At 53.9% G+C, this 14,867-nt stretch overlaps 1 protein-coding gene across 2 annotated transcripts in view; it reads left to right on the top strand.

Annotated features, from left to right (window-relative positions):
• The window catches only part of EPHB2 (EPH receptor B2), a 128,849-nt gene that overhangs the window by 45,468 nt on the left and 68,514 nt on the right, over positions 1 to 14,867 (top strand). The gene's annotated exons all lie outside the window — the stretch shown is intronic.

The following is a 14,867-nucleotide window of genomic DNA, read 5'->3' as shown; positions in this document are numbered from 1 at the left end:
CCCAGGCCAGCAAGAGGCTCAGCCCCCCCGTTCCTGAGCTGATGTCTGTGATCCTGTCCAGCCATACATGGGCTCGAGAAGGTTGAGAAGGGAGCTCCTAGGGTTGCTGGGAGGGAGGTGGGGACCCAGAGCTGTGTGATGGGCACCTGCAGCTGTGCCATACATGGAGCAAACCACAGAGTTTGGCAAACAGGCTCTTTCTCTCCTGTCCTGGCAGAACATTCAAATCTGCGTGTGGTTCTGATAGGATTGGCACACTCCAAGCAGAGCCAGCGCTTCTGAGATCCATTATAGACACGTTGGTGGCCATTGCAGAGCCAAGGGAGGAGCTGTGTCTCCTCTCTTCTGGCTGCAAAGGGTTGGCCAGGTAGAACCAAGCCTGGGGAAGGTGCTGGAGGTGGGAGAGGGGAATGGACAATCTGCTTGTGCTCAGTAGGGACTGCAGGCTGTATGGCTCCATGTCTGCTGCTGGTGGATGGGCTGCTATGCACAAAATCCAGGTCCTGGTGTGCTGTGGGGATCATTTTGTATCCATTATTTCAGCTACTCCACGCTTAGCCATTGAACGCCTCTTCCCACCGAGCTCGGGCAGATCAAGTGTCTTCCAGCCTTAGCAGGGATGGGGATGGGGACAGCAAGGAAGCACTGCTGGAAACCGAGCCCGGCTAATCCCGGCCTCGAAGGGCAGACGGGGGGTTTTACAACTCCCAAGTGAAGCATCTGTAGCAACACCAGAAAGCCCCAGTGATTCATGGCAGGTTTTTTCCCGGACTGTGCTGGGATGCAGCCGGGGTTTCTGGGGGAGCCCCGCGGTGCTGCTGCGAGCCCAGCCTGGCTCCCCTGGCAGGACCCCTCCTGCAGAGCCTGTCCGCAGGGCTCGGGGGAGCGAACAGGGAGCGGCCAGCCGGAGGAGAGGCCGGTCCCTCTTTGTCTGGCAGCAGCAGCAGCAGCAGCAGCAGGATTTTGGGAGGTCCGGTACCTCGGCAGCTGTTTCTGCAGCCGGCCCCGCGCTCCCCGCCCGCATTAATCACGCCGTGGCCGGCATCCCATCGTCTCCACGGGGCAGCTGCCTCCCCTTCCTCTTTCCTTTCTCCTTCCCCTTCCCTGTTTTTTTGCTTTTCCCTTACTCTTCCATTTTCTTTTCTCTTTCCCCTTCTCTTTCCCTTTTCTTCTCTTCTTTCCGTTCTCCTTACCTTTCCCCTTCTCCTTCACCTTTCCCTTCCCCTTCCCTTTCCCCTTCCCTTCCCTCTTCACTTCCTCTTCCCCTTCCTATTTCCCTTTTCTTCTCCTTCCTATTGCTTTCTCTCTCTCTTCTTTTCTTTCCCTTTCCCTTTGGTCTTTGCCCTTGCCTTCCCCGTTCCTTCTTTCCCTTCCCCCTCTCATGTGGGGTGTGATCAGGGCTGGATGGGAGCCCGGGATTGTGCCCCTCCATTTTTCCCGGGCAGCCTGCAGAAGAGGAGTGGGGACTGGGAGGAGAGCCAGACGCAGAGCTGGCAGGACAGCCGTGGAATCCCCGTCCTCTCCCAGCCCTCCCGTGAGCCCCACAAAGGGCTGGGAAGGGGCTGGTGGCCCCGGCTCTGCTCGGGAAGGACCTGCGGGATGCATCCCTGCATCCCTGCATCCCTGCATCCCTGCATCCCTGCCGTCCTTCCCACGGGTCCCTGCCCCTGCTCCCTGCGGAGGAGCGGCGGAGCCGCCTGGCTTGGGGGACTCACTCCTACATGTGGCTGGCAGGTTTGCTCGTGTTTCCAGGGGTGGGAGGGAATCTGGGCCCCTTTCCAGAAGAAAAACAATAGCAAATCTGAGCTGGCTTTGGGGGCAAAGCTCTCTCACACGCTCAGGCACCCAAGCAGGGAGGATGGGGGGACACGGTCCTGCCCCACCAAAGGGTCCAGGTGGAGAAGGGCATCCCAAGGAATGGACAGCCCCTCTGTGCAGCTGGAAGGAGCTGCTCATTTCCTCCGCTGGGTTTTTCATCTGGCTAATAGCGCGCCAGCCTGCTCGCGGCAGTGTGCACAAGGGATATTTATGGAGGAAGTTCATGCATCTAACAGCTTAAGCTCTTCTAAGCTCGCAGCCCCAGCACAAAAGGATTTGGGAGCAGTTAACAATTCTGTGTGGTTAAGAGATTTTCATTTCGCTGGGCCTGGCTTGCCGCTCCTGCAGGGCCCTGCGAGGGGCTGGCTGCCCGCTGCTCTCCATCGCTGCCCGGCTCCGCGCTGCCGAGGGGCTGCACGCACACATCTCCCCAGCCCCGTCCTCCCCGCTTCACCTTCTGCTCCCTGCCTGCTTTTCTCTTTCCATCTCCCTGTTCTTTGTCTGCGCCTCCCCCCTTCCCTCCCCTCCTCGTCCCTCCCATGCAGCACATTGAGCGCGTTTCTCCCTCTGCCTCCCGCATCCATTGGCTCCGCTCAGCCACAGCGCAGGCAGGGCCATTGTGCTGGGCAGCGGCTGCACGCTGCCTGCACGGCCCGTGCTGCTCAGAGCCAGCAGCTGATGGCTGCTGCTGCCTGCAGTTCAGCCCTTCATCCCTTCTGCAGCTCTGCTCCATCACAGCAGGGCATCTCTGCTCCCTGCATTCTCTTTGTTGTGCTCCTACAGCACAGGAGTCCTAGTCTTGCTGGGGTGACAAGGTTTTTTTGCCCTGCAGAAGCTGGTGGTGACAGTCTCTTGCAGTCAGAGACCTCTGGTGTCATCCCTTGGGGTCACAGGCCTTTCTGAGGAGTAGTGGAGCTGGTGACCTGATGGAAGAGGAGAAACCAAGTCAGATTCAGGCTGGCAGCTGTCTTCTCCTTGGCTCTCTTCTCTGTTCCCTGCCCCTCAGCCGTGCCTTTGTGAGACCCTCCTGCAATGCCACCTCCAGCTTTGGGGTCCCCAACATCAGGAGGATGTGGAGCTGCTGGAGGGAGTCCAGAAGAGACCACAGAGATGTTCTGAGGACTGGAGCCCCTCTGCTCTGCAGCCAGGCTGGGAGAGCTGGGGCTGTTCACCTGGAGAAGACTCCAGGGAGACCTCGAAGCCCCATCTAGTGCCTAAAGGGACTCCAGGAGAGCTGGAAAGGGACTTTGGACAAAGGATGAAGGGACAGGACAAGGGGGAATGTCTTCAAGTGGACAGAGGGCAGGGATAGGTGGGCTGTTCGGAAGGCATTACTGGCTGGGAGGCTGGTGAGGCCCTGGCTCAGGCTGCCCAGAGAAGCTGTGGCTGCCCCATCCCTGGAAGTGTCCAAGGCCAGGTTGGACAGGGCTTGGAGAAACCTGGGGTAGTGGAAGGTGTCCCTGCCCATGGCAGGAGGTGGGACTGGCTGAGCTTTAAGGCCCCTTCAACCTAAACCATTCTGGGATTCTCTGATTTTGCAGCTTAAGGTGGAGCTGGGCCTCCCCTGAGGGGAGCCCCAGGGCTCAGCAGGGTCCCTTTCCCTGCCATGATTTTGATGTCCAGGGCAGCAGATCTGCCACCACCCCACCAGGTGTGAGTGACGTGGGCTCAGGCATGACAAGGACGTGTGACAAGGACCCTGATCCGTCCCTCCAGCACAGAGGGTGGGAAGCAGCCATGCTGTACTTGGGATTTGGAGGGGGCCAAGTATGTGCTGAGGGCTGAGAGCAGCTTCCCTGTGTGCTGGAGCAGGGCCTGTCCGAGCTGTCTCCCAGTCACGGCCCATGAGGACGTGATGTTTTCATGATAAAAGGCTGTCATGGCTCTGTGCCTGTTTCGGGTCTGGGCCTCCTCTGATAGTGCTGGACCCAGCCAATACATTGTAAGGCTCTAGGGGTAATCGAGTTCTTCCAGGAAGCATTCCTGGCTGAACTGGAGCACATACAGCCAATTGTTCTGGAAATGTTTCCAGAGACAGAGAACTGCCCGTTAAATGCTTCCAGAGGCTGTCCCTGCCTTCTTACTCTGCTGGGCCTGGCACTCCCACCTCAGAGAACTTCATCCATCGCCACACCTCTGTGCTCCCTGCGCCTGTTTAAGGGTAATCTTTGGCCCCTGCTCCTCTGGTAAGGTTTTCAGCCAACATTTTTGGCTCTTCCCAGCCCTTGGCACTGCTTTAGCCTTTCCCTTGGCAGATCCAGTTCCCCACATACATGCGCTCGTGGCGATCAGCTGCATGCCAGAAGGGATGCTGAGATTCCCCCTGCCTGCATCCCCCTTTGTTTAACCATTTCAGCAATGGCATTTCTCTGGGTTCTTTTGAAGGATCCTTATCCTTTCTTGTGGGACTGGGCGAACTGGGACTGAATCCTCGTCCCTGTAGATGTGATTTGACACGTTTGTACTGAAATGCACGTTCCCTGCTTGTGCCCAGTTCCTCAGGGTGTCGGGATTGCTGTGTTGGGAACCCATCATTCTCAGTATTTACCACACCACAGCTTCCATGTCAACAGCTAACTTTATTGGGAACACTTTGGGCTTTCTCCTGGGTCATTGATAAAAATGTTAAACAGCCCAGAGGCACGAACCACATTTGTTGGCTGCAGCAGCAACAGCCCCGCTCGGATCTCCGGCCGCGCCGTGTCTGCCTGCCAAGTTTTAATTCATCAAGGATGTCCCATGGTGTCGGTGGAGCCACTGATTTCAGAATCAAAATATCCCATGTGTTAGCCAGGGAAAGGCTCTGCAGAGGTTTGGGTGTGTGATCTTAGTGCCATTGCCCCCCCAGTCAATCTTGTAATTGCATCAAAAACCCGTGCAAGGCTAATTTGCCTTAATCTGTTTTCCCTAAGTGCACACAGGTTGGCACTACCATTCCTACCTTCCTTTAATCCCTCGCTGACCCAGTCCTGGAGCTCTCACAGCCTTATTTGACTGGTACTGATGTTGCAACTCTAAAATAGCCACAACTGTCTCATTTAGCAAATAGCTTTTTCCTCCAACTCTGAAACACCCTGTTACCTCACAGCGTGTGGAAAGTGAGTGTTGAGTGTGCCCCAGTCCATCACCTACACTCTCTTAGGTAGGTGCTGCCCTGACAGGCTGATTTAGCAATGTTTAACTTTAGTGGCTGCTATTTAACATCTTGAGTTACTGCTGGAATGGAAAGTATTCCACCATCATCCTCAAAGATGATTACATCACCTGGCTCCTTCCCAAGTACAAAACAGGAATTTGTCTGCCTTTTCTACAGGCTTGTTGACAATGTGAATGCTCCCAGCCGGCCGGGGCTCGGTGGCATTGTTGGATACTGCTTTTGGGGCTTCTCCCTCTCCTCCCTCTTTGTCTGGGAAGCAGGAATACAGCGTCTTTCTTTCCATGGCTTTGATTCTTCTTGCTGACCTCTCCATGTTGTCAGTCCAATTAGGGCAGTGGTGGAGACTGCAGCTGCTCACTGGGAGCCACTCCACACCTGCCTGGTGCTTGTCCTCTGCACATTCCTGTTGGAGTCTGGGCTTTGGGAGGTTGGAATGGGACCCAGGGGAGCTTGGCAGAGCAAGGGGGTGTCAGACAGGGGGGTTGAGGTATTGATTTGCTGGTGATGTGAAGCCCCAAGAGATGCTGATCTCACGGGGAGGGTCACACATGGTCCAGGAGGGAGGCAAAAGATGTGCTACCAGAGGAGGGAGATGGACCTTAAATATGAAATTCAGCTTCTGAGGAGCTACACCTTCTTGGGAAACAAAGGAAATGAGAGTTCCTTTCTCATTTTGCTTTCAAGACAAGGAATGGACTGAGACCTTCCACAGAAGTATTTTCTCTACAGAGAAAGGATGGAGATGAGATTTTCCAGGACATGAGAGTGGATTTTGAGCAGCAGGAGGTTGCAGAGCTCTCCCAGCCCTGCTGTGATGGTGTAGGAAACACCTCAGCAGGATGCACGAGATGGCCTGGGAGCAGTCCATAGGAGCCCAGAGAGCAGCATCTTCTCATTTATCAGTGTGGGCAGGTCACGAATCCCGTGGGTAGGAGGGAAGGATGAAGACCTCAGGTCCAGCAAAACCCAGTAGTAGTTTACTGATGGAAATGATGGCCATTCCTCAGAGAAACATGGTGCAGTTTTGCACTGCCACTGTCTGCCACAGCTGCTGCTTCCAGACCCTTTGCCCCAGCTCCTTCATCCTTCTGCTCAGGGTCTCACCATGATCTGTGTTGGAAGGGACCTTGAAGATCACACAGAACTGCAGGGATGGTCTCTGCCCCCCCTTCCCACTCTAGGATGGGCTGCTCCCTCCTCCCGCTGTGCTGGGATCAGCGAGGAGATGTGGGGAGGGGAGTGAAAGCAGACCTGGGGGTGGTGTCCCCTCTGTGTTCCCCTGTGTCCCCCTGTGTCCCTCTGTGTCCCCCTGTGTCCCTCTGTGTCCCCTCTGTGTCCCCTCTGTGTCCCCTCTGTGTCCCCCTGTGTCCCCCTGTGTCCCTTCTGTGTCCCCTCTGTGTCCCCCTGTGTCCCCTCTGTGTCCCCTCTGTGTCCCCTCTGTGTCCCCCCTGTGTCCCCCCTGTGTCCCCTCTGTGTCCCCTCTGTGTCCCCCTGGGTCCCCTCTGTGTCCCTCTGTGTCCCCTCTGTGTCCCCCCTGTGTCCCCCCTGTGTCCCCTCTGTGTCCCCTCTGTGTCCCCCTGGGTCCCCTCTGTCCCTCTGGGGCACAGGGACATTCAGTAACACGGGTGTGTTCCTGGAGCTGATGTGTACCCAGGAGTTATTTTTACAGATGAAACAGCATTTTGGATCAAACACCACATTCCTGGTGCTGCTACACCCATGTGAGCAGGGAATAGCAGCTCTGGCAGCATCGTGTGCTGATGGGGGGAGAGCAGCATTTGTTCCTCTCTCTCCTTCGTTGGCGTCCCTTTCCCCCCTCCCCCCCCTTTTTTTTTTTTTGGTGTTTTTTCTTTTTTTTTTTTTCTGAAAAAAGTGGTAAACATTAATAGGAGCTGGAATGAATAGCTGGGATTCAGGCCCAGGATTCCAGGATTTTAACTCATTATTGTCATAAAATGAAGAGAATGTGGGGTTTTGCCATTAGTTTTTTCCTTTGATTAAAAGCTCTCAGAGATCTTGGGGGGAAGAAGGAGGATTTTTTCCTTGAATTCCTTGTGGTGCTGTTTTTTATAGGGCAAGAGGAGAATATGCTTCATCATATATAACTTGAGGAAAATTGGAGAAAATACTGCTTTTGAGGATTTTTTTTCTTTTTCATTTGAAGATTTTCAGCAAGTTGGGCCAAAGCCAAGAGATTGTGTTGTAAATTTAATTTTGGGAAATACCCTCCGACATTCTCTGTGCTGATTTAAAGTTTTTCTGATTTCAGATGAGTCAAATATGCTCAGTTAGAGCACAGCTCTTTGATTTTAGCCACACTAGGCAAAAACCTTACAGAGAATTTAATCTATAAACCTTGATTAGCTTAATTAGCTCCAAGGAAACTTGTTATTGTTCCCCTTATGCCTTAGAAACGTAATCTATCACTGGGAAGTGTACAGAAAAGTACCCATAAAGGTCGGGAAATTGAATCAAAGTGTTCATAGCTCATACAATGGCTCTGTTAACACAGACCAAACTTCAAACGAGGTTTAATTAGGTTTGGCTAAGGAAAATACACTTTTACTGTCATGTTTTGAAGGAGACCTTAAGTTTGGTGATGCTGCTCTGTGATGCCCAGCTCTTGTGTGGGTGGTTGGAACTTAAATACCTCCTGCCTCCCCCTCCAGACCCTCCCTGCTGGAGCCCAGGTCTGGTTCAGGGGTTCTGTGTGGTGAAAAGTCTCTCCTCCCACCCGAGCTTCCAAAGAAAGGCTCAGCAGTCTCTGTTGTTTGGTCTCAAGGCAGTTTATTGCAAGTTATCTAAAAGATTTTCTTCTGGGGCTGCTGTGGTTTGCTCCCAGCTCAGGCAGAGGCACACACACACCCTGACATCCTCTCTGACCCCGACTGCTTCTTCTCTCCCACCCAGGGCTGCTGCTGTCTTTTATATGTACATTATGTGTTACATGTTTACAGTTTCCCCAATGCCTATTACCTATATTAAATGGTGCTTTTCTATCTTTTATATGGGACATTACGTGTGACATGGTTACAGTTTTTCCCAATGCCTGTTACCTATATTAAATGGTGCTTTTCTACTCTAAACCAATCTGTGAGTGCCAACATCACCAAGAACATGGAGGTGAGGAAGAAGAAAGAGGAGGAACAGGACCGGCCTACATTACTCCATCCTAAAACTTCTGACGCCCATGTGCAAAACCAAAACCCCCCTGTACAGGTGTTAAAACCTCCCTGTACAATACTAAAAAATTCTTCTCTCTACTTTGTGACTACTTCTACTATAATATCTAAACTTTTGTGACTTGTTGTTCCACCTTCAAAGTTGGTAAATCGTTCCATGGCTCAAACCCAAAATCACAGCTGTTTCCAGCTGCCTGTCAGGGTTCTCAAATGCCTCCAACCAGGGCCTGGAACCTCCAAAAACATCTGAGGAACATTTTGAGTTCCAACACTTCCCCATCCTTGAGGACCTTCTTTGATTGCTTCCCAAGGGCTTAAACAGAAGAGGCTGTGAGCCACATCCTTGACTTGTCCCTGCTGTGAGCTCCAGCAGGAGGTTTCCTCCCATAGGACAGCAGCCCCCTGCCCACCTGGCTTGAATGCTTTTGCTGGAGTCCAATAGTGGGGAAACTGGCTGTAGAACCAGAGAAACCGGCAGTTTGCAGGATGGCAGGTCTTGAAGACTGGAAAATGGGGAATAGGGAATAGCATGAGCTGGAAATTAGAAGTTATTGGTCTTGAAAGCAGCCTGGAAGGGGGAGGCAGGAAAAGGTTGTGGTCAGACCTGGAGCCACCAGCTCTGCGCGTTGGCATCCAAAAGGGGACCTGTGTGAACACATTGTGACAACCTGTGAAGCCTTTCCAGGTTTCTGCAGCAAGATCTTCAAAAACTGAGATCTCTTCTCCTCAGCATGTTGAAATGACACTTGCCAGGGAGTTGGCATCTTCGTGGAGTCCTTTGAGGTAACCCAGAGATTTTGGCTTTGCTCCTTGCGTTAGGAACCAGAGAGACCTTAGAAGAAACTGATGTTTTCACTTGGCCAGTGGGAGCCTTGATGCTTGAGTGTATGACTCTGCTCCCCGGGCACTTGGACTGGCCCCAGCTCCATGAAGGGCTGTGGGTTCCACAGTGATGCTGCACCAGCAGCAGCTGGGGATGGGCATCCCTGCCCCGTGAAGTGAGGGCCCCTTGGAGATCACGGGCTGGAAATAACTCCTATGACCAGGAGCAAATTCAAAGTGCATTTTGAGGGAATATCTTCAGGATTTGGGCACTGACAGTTTTCAATGATGACAGTCTGCTACTTTTAGAGTCTATTGGCACTTTCATACTGTTGGCACTTCTGGAGCTCACAGAGACCCTGTGTTCAAACCACTGTTAAGGCTGAAACCACAGCCAGCAATTTCCAAAACAGTATGATCCCAAGAGTCCTTTGGGTGTTACACCCACAGCTGGACAGGAGCAGGAGCAGCGTGAACAATAAATGATCATGTGAGAAAGGGTTTGTCATTCAAACTATCAAAATGCCCAAATCCTCCAGGCTTGTAGAAGTAGAGCCTGTGGAGCAGACTAACATTCTTGCTTTGTTCCCTATGGCATTTCTGCCAGCCTGGATGGCTTTGGAAAAGATTTTAGTGGCTTCTGCAGTAGCTCAGGAACAGCAGACAGCACTCTCCATGGAATGCCCCAGATCTGCCTTTTTATGGCCCAGGCTCTCCAGGAGGCTCCAGGGGGAGGCAGGAAGGGGCTGTGCAGCATCAGGGCTGTGTTGGCCCTTGGGCAGCAGGGAGTGGCTCCCATCACACTGTTCCTCTTTGTGCCTGCCCCTCAGGACTGCCCTTCCTGGACAAGGTGTCTGCATCCCCCTGGGACGTGTAGAATGGATGGATGGGGGCAGGTGCTGCAGGCAGTGGCCCAGGTCTGGAACAGGCAGGGTGCAGGACATTGCTGGGCATCAGACCCCTAACCTGGAATTTCTGAGGGGCTGATCCCTCTCCTGAGACATTTCGGTGGAAACCAACTGTTTTTCCCAAGCCTTTCTCTGCCCTTTCCCCTCCCTTCCTTTTACCTTATCCCTCAGCTCATGTACTGCTGACAGTTCTGCAGTGTCTGTCCATATTGCTGTCACCACAGAGGATCCCAGAGGATTATTTTGGCAGATTCCCCGTTCACTCCCTCCTAGGTGGTTTGGGATCCTACAGAACCACCTTTGGCTCTCAGAGATCTCAAGGAAGGAGGAGGAGGAGGAGGAGGAGGAGATTCCTCAGGCTGCCCAGGCAGTGGATGCTGGAGCTGGTCCCTCGTGCCAGCCATCACCCAGAGGATTCCCAGAGCTGAAGGCAGGAAGCTCAGGAGGGTTTATCCCAGTGGAAATACTCCTGCTGCAGACCTTTCCTTGCAGCACGGTGAGCAAAATTAATTCTGAGCCTTTCAGTGCATATGTGCAGCCTCATTAATAAAATAGAATGAGGAAAAGCGGGGGAAACAGGAATAGAAGAATTTGGGGAATGACTCATTCCCAGAGAAGCTTCTCATTCCCCTTGCCCTACAGTGCACCTCAGTGATGGATTAAAGGCTGCCTTCCTTTGCCCTTGCAGGTCTGTTTGTCCTGGTATGGGGACAGTGTGCACTGCCATCCTGTCACCTGCACAGTACCATCACCTGCCTCAGCTCCCACATGGATCCAGGCAGGAGTGGTGGTGTTTTACTCTCTATTTACACCCTGGGAGTGAACTTGTGGCACCAGCTGAAGAATAAGAGATGAGAGAGGCATTGTAGGAAAAGTAATCTCAAGGTTTTCTCCACTTTGCGTTTCCATCCAGGCAAATCCCAGCCTGAGGACCTTCCTGGAGCATGTCCAGAGACAGGAATGGAGCTGGGGAAAGGTCTGGAGCATGAGTGGCTGAGAGAGCTGGGAAGGGGCTCAGCCTGGAGAAAAGGAGGCTCAGGAGGGACCTTGTGGCTCTGCAGAACTCCTGACAGGAGGGGACAGCCAGGGGGATCGGGTTCTGCTCCAGGGAATGAAGGATAGGACAAGAGGAAACAGACTCAAGTTGGTCCAGGGCAGATTTAGTTGGTTATCAGGGAAATTTCTTTATGGAAAAAGTGGTCAAGCATTGGCACAGGCTGCCCAGGGCAGTTGTGGAGTCCCCATCCCTAGAGGTGCTTAAACAACAAGTGGATGTGGCACTGGGAGCATGTTTAGTGGTGGATTTGACAGTGCTGGGTTAATGTCTGGACTCGATGATCTCGGAGGGCTTTTCCAACCACAGGGATTCTATAAAAGGAAATGGCAGGAAGCTCTGGTTCACCCCCAGTGAGTGCTTACTCTGTTGCTGTTCCTGCTTTCCAAAGGGGATTATGAAGCAGGAGAGGAATGTCACTGCCTGGTGCTCACTCACGTTGTCACCATGTGTAGGGCTAATCTGGAAAAGAGTGACAAATCTGAGCGTGTGTATCTTCGTGATACCCTATAATTAGACTTGGTCTTTTTTTTTTTTTTTTTTTTTTTTTTCTTCTTCTTGAAAGTTTTGCTGTCTGGCACAGATGGAAGTGATCCCAGTTTGTTTTTGTGTCTCTTGAATTAGAGCGTGGCTGCTCTTTCCAGGATTTCCCAGGCAAAAATATTCACATGGGGACCTGCCCAGCATGCAGGGTGGGTCCTCTAGGATGTGATTCTGGGTGTTTGGCTGTCTGCACCTTTGCAGGAACCATGGTGGGGATTTATCCTTGTTCAAGGGCTGGTTTTCCAGCACTTCCAGGTGCAAGGCAGACATGGAGTGGTGAGAGCATGGCATGGAGGGGACACGTGGGAAAATAGTTGGAGCAGAGTGTGCAGAGCTGAGCAGAGGGTTCAGACTGAATCCACGTGCAGGTTTGCTGCTCACTCCTGCCTGAAGAATCCTGGGATGGTTTGGGTTGAAGAAACAGCCTCATCCAGTGCTCCCCCTGCCATGGGAAGGGACACCTTGGCTTGGTAATCTCCAAGACACCTTCCCCTATCCCAGGCTGCTCCAAGCCCCACGCAGCCTGGCCTTGGGCGCTGCCAGGGATGGGGCAGCTGCAGCTTCTCCAGGCAAACAAGAAGAGGGGCAGTGATGTTTCTCTGGCAGCAGAATTCCTCCCTCCATCCCAGCTTTCCTGACCCCAGGGCTCAGAAGGGCTCTGGGGGAACTCAGGAAGGGGTTGCAAAGCCAGGGGTGGGGTAGCAGGACATGTGGGACCATTAAAGCTGCCCCAGACTGACTGCTTCATATATTTTGGGGTTGCCCCCGCCATGATGGGGTTTCCATGGAAACCAGAGTAGTGATTTCCTGAATGCTGATGTGCTAGAAGGCCAAAAGCAAAGGTGGGAGGGAGGAAGCAGAGGATGGTGAGCAACAGGCCCTCCCTGGGGAGCCTCAGCTCCAAAGGATGGGGGAGAGGAGGGAGAGAGGACATTTTGCTACCCTGAGCTGTGATATTGTGATCTCCCTGGTGCTCAGAGCACAGCTGGGAGTGGGGGCTGGTCCTGGAAAGGGCTTTGTGGGGGCAGCATCCATGCAGGTGTGGGTCTGGTGTGTGTCAGCTCAGGCTGTGGAGCCCAACGTGAGCTTGCAGGGGTGCAGCCCCATGACAGAGCTCCATGCCAGCCCAGGGAGATCACTAATAAGCAGGATTCATTAATTAGCCTAGGAGGAGCAGCAGCAGCAGCACTCTTGGTGTCTGGTCTGTGGCCTGGCTGTGTGCAGCAGGGAGGACCAGAGCAGACCAGGACAGGGCTGAGACGACACCCCTGGACACAGACACGTGCAGCCAGGTCCACCAGGAGGGTGGGATGCCTCAGGCAGCTGCTGGGTCCCCAAACAGGCACATCTGGCCCACATCTGGTGCCAAGCTCAAGGTTTGTAGGGGTCCCAGGTATTAAATCCTGCTGGCTGCCTGCATCCTCCTTGGTGCCCTGCGGGTGTGTGGCATTGCCCTGGCACTGCTGCATCTGCAGCCCTGGCCTGATGTCCCCATGTCCCCACTGCCACCCGCCGCCTTTGAACCCCTGGCCGGGTTGTGGCTGCAGTGGCACTGAGTGCTGGAGCTGCTAGCAGACTGGAAATGTCTTTTGTCAAAGCCTGAGATGCCTCCAACCTCCTTTAATTAAAGACAATTACTGCTTTCAGCCCCTCTTCACAGCTCGGCTGGGTTGTTTGCAAACACACAGCTGCGGGAGGCTTTGTGCCCCTCTCCAGTCCCGCTTCCCTGGAGACGCACAGAGGTTCCTTTATGATCAGCCTTGGGCTGGCGAGCAGCTGAGGAGAGGAGGGGTGTCCCGGGCTCCTGGGGCTCGTGGTGCAGCCTGGAGCAGCCCTGCCTGCCCCTGCCCAGCCTGCGCTGCCAAACCTCTGGCTGCCGGGCGCGGCGGCAGCACGGGGAAACGGGAATGGGACGAGTTTGGGGCCCCGTGCCCGGCTGCAGAGCAGACCCACAGCCCTCAATTCCCGCTTTTCAATGGCTCTGCTGAGTTGGCCATGGCTCTGCAGCGCCTTCCTGCAGGAGCCGCACGGGCAGCCCAAACCTGGGCTTCCTCACCCGAAACGCGCTCGGAAAAAAATCAATCTGAACCCTCCCGTAAGCAATGAGCCCCTTTCTGTGCTTGAATAACTCCGAGGCAGCCAAACGGAGCTCAACCAAACTTTCCAAAACAGTCAGGGCTGGCAGGAGAACAAGCAGCATCCACGGCAGCCCTCCGGGACGCTGTTTCCAAAAATACGAGCCCGGCGCGTGAGGCTGTCTGGGAGCCTGCCTCGCAGCGGGGCCAGGCCTGAGCGCTGCCAAGGCCGTGGCTTCTCCCTTTCCAGGTGCTAATGGTGTCCTCGGGGACACTCGGGAGGCCTCTCCTGCCTTGGAAGCGTTTGGTTGTTAAATGTGAATGGTAAGTGCTCAGCCTTGGGGCTCAGGGGAGCCAAGATCCTTTTTGAGCCTCTAACAGCCTGACACTGCTCTGTCTTCTCAAATTCATTTTGCAGCTCTGATTCCCTGGAGAGCACTAATCACTGGGCTGAGCATGAAGGGAAACATACCTCTCAAATGGGAAGCCCAGAAGCTCTTTCCCCTTAAACAGCCTCTCTGTGGATATCTTTGATCTGTTTTGGGGTTGTTTCTTATTCCACAAAAGGCTCTGGGAGGCCAGCAGAGGATTGGAGCAGCCTCCTAGGACAGGTTTAAATGCTCGTGCAGGCGCTGTGATTTAGCACAGGGGGTGGGTGGGCAGGGTTAGGCACACACTGCAGGGGCAAGGACCAGGGCTCCAGAGATCCTGCTCCTGTGCTCATGTCTGAGATGCTGAGGTGACAAGGACACAGTCCACGCTCCATAGTGTGACATCACGGGATGCTGGGGGCCACAGTCTGGTTCATAGTGTGACATCACGGGATGCTGGGGTCTCAGGGACACAGTCCATGGTTCATAGTATGACATCATGGATGATGGGGTTCCAGGGACACAGTCCATGGTTCACAGTGTGACATCATGGATGATGGGGTTCCAGGGACACAGTCCATGGTTCACAGTGTGACATCATGGATGATGGGGTTCCAGGGACACAGTCCATGGTTCACAGTGTGACATCATGGATGCTGGGGTCTCAGGGACAGAGTCCAGGTCACTCAGTGCAGTCTCCGTAGCGCTGAGGATCCTGCTGCTCTCCTGAGGAGATGGCATCTCTCTCTTGCCCCGCAGTCTCTCTGTTTGGCAGCCCCTTCACATTCAGTTCCAGGTGCTGGCATTGCTGGCGTGGTTCACCGGGAGCTGTGTGAGGGGCTGGAGCGTGGACATCCACCAGCTTGGGTCTCCTGGGAAGCTGCTGGCTGCAGGACTGGGTAGAGAGGGGGTGCCAAGAACTTGGTCTGGGCAGACC

Source organism: Lonchura striata, chromosome 24, assembly GCF_046129695.1.
Source record: "Lonchura striata isolate bLonStr1 chromosome 24, bLonStr1.mat, whole genome shotgun sequence".
In the NCBI taxonomy this organism is placed as follows: domain Eukaryota; kingdom Metazoa; phylum Chordata; class Aves; order Passeriformes; family Estrildidae; genus Lonchura; species Lonchura striata.
Note: the sequence above shows the minus strand (reverse complement) of the source record. Positions and strands in the feature narration are given on the sequence as shown.